Below are 1,287 nucleotides of genomic sequence, written 5' to 3'. Positions count from 1 at the left end.
ATATATATATATATATATATATATATATATATATATATATATATATATATATATATATATTGCGAGGCTGAAATCCTAAAGAGTTGAAGGATGGGGTTTAAGCCCATAGCCCATATGGTCACACACTATAGTTAAGCGCTAAGGGCAGAGGCCCAACTCTAATTTATACACACATACATAATTGCATAGGGATAGAATTCTATAGTTATCGAGGAAAAGGGCTTAACCCTCGTTAAGCCATATGACCGCACGCTATGACAAGGGTCGAGGAGTAGAGGCGTGAGCACCGAGAGTGGGCCCTAAAATGAATCAATGGTAGATGGTTCTTACTTATTGAAAAATGAAGATCCAATAGAGGAAAAATCCTCGTCAAGCTAACAAGGGGAGGGGGGAGTGCACGTTTCAATCACAACCGTTGGAATCATGGAGAGCATCATGGCTATTGATGGGATACTATATAACCTGGAGTAGGAATAGTGATAACAAAGTCCCCCTGCTAGGTCAACAATGGGAGGGGGTCCGCTTCTTTATCATAATATTGAATTCCTTAGGTGCATAGGACTGTTGGATTACTTCGAAATAATTAAAATAGGGAATTTCTAAATTGTGTGGGGTTAGAGCCAATGATGGGGTCCACAACCAACATGGTAATGATGTGAACCAGAGGTTGACGTGATGCCATGATGGCGTGACACATGGCACCCAATTTTAACCATTTGAAATGGCCAACTAGGCCAAAAATGAGTGCAACATGGCACACTTGGAGGAGGCTACATGGCAGGTGTGACATCACCTAACCTGAAGTCACAGGCACAGTTATGGGAGGGGTCCCACAATTAAATATTCATAGTTGATTCCTCCATTGGACACAAAAAGTTGATCAACCACTGGGGTGGTGCGTGCGTGTGTGTGTGTGTATATAGTCCCCGGGGTTGGATAGGGCCATAGCCCATATGGTTAAGCACTAAGGGAAGAGGCCCAACTCTAATTTTATACACACAGACTCACACACATACATAATTGTACAGGGCTAGAATTTTATAGCTATGGAAGAAAAAGGCTTAACAGTCCTTAAGCCATATGACTTGGCGTTATTACCAGGGCCGAGGAGTGAGGGCATGAGAATCGAGAGTTTGCCCTAAAATGAATCAATGGTAGAGGGTTCTCGTTTATTCGGCAATGAAGATCCAATAGAGGAAAACCTATGGCAAGTTTAGCAAGGGCGGGGGGGGAGTGCACATTTCAATCACAATTGTTGGAATCGCGAAGAGAACAAGGGCCATTGAT

Source organism: Pinus tabuliformis, chromosome 1_1, assembly GCF_031772625.1.
Source record: "Pinus tabuliformis cultivar Carrire ecotype Pingquan chromosome 1_1, CPIR1, whole genome shotgun sequence".
Classification (NCBI taxonomy): Eukaryota; Viridiplantae; Streptophyta; class Pinopsida; order Pinales; family Pinaceae; genus Pinus; species Pinus tabuliformis.
Note: the sequence above shows the minus strand (reverse complement) of the source record.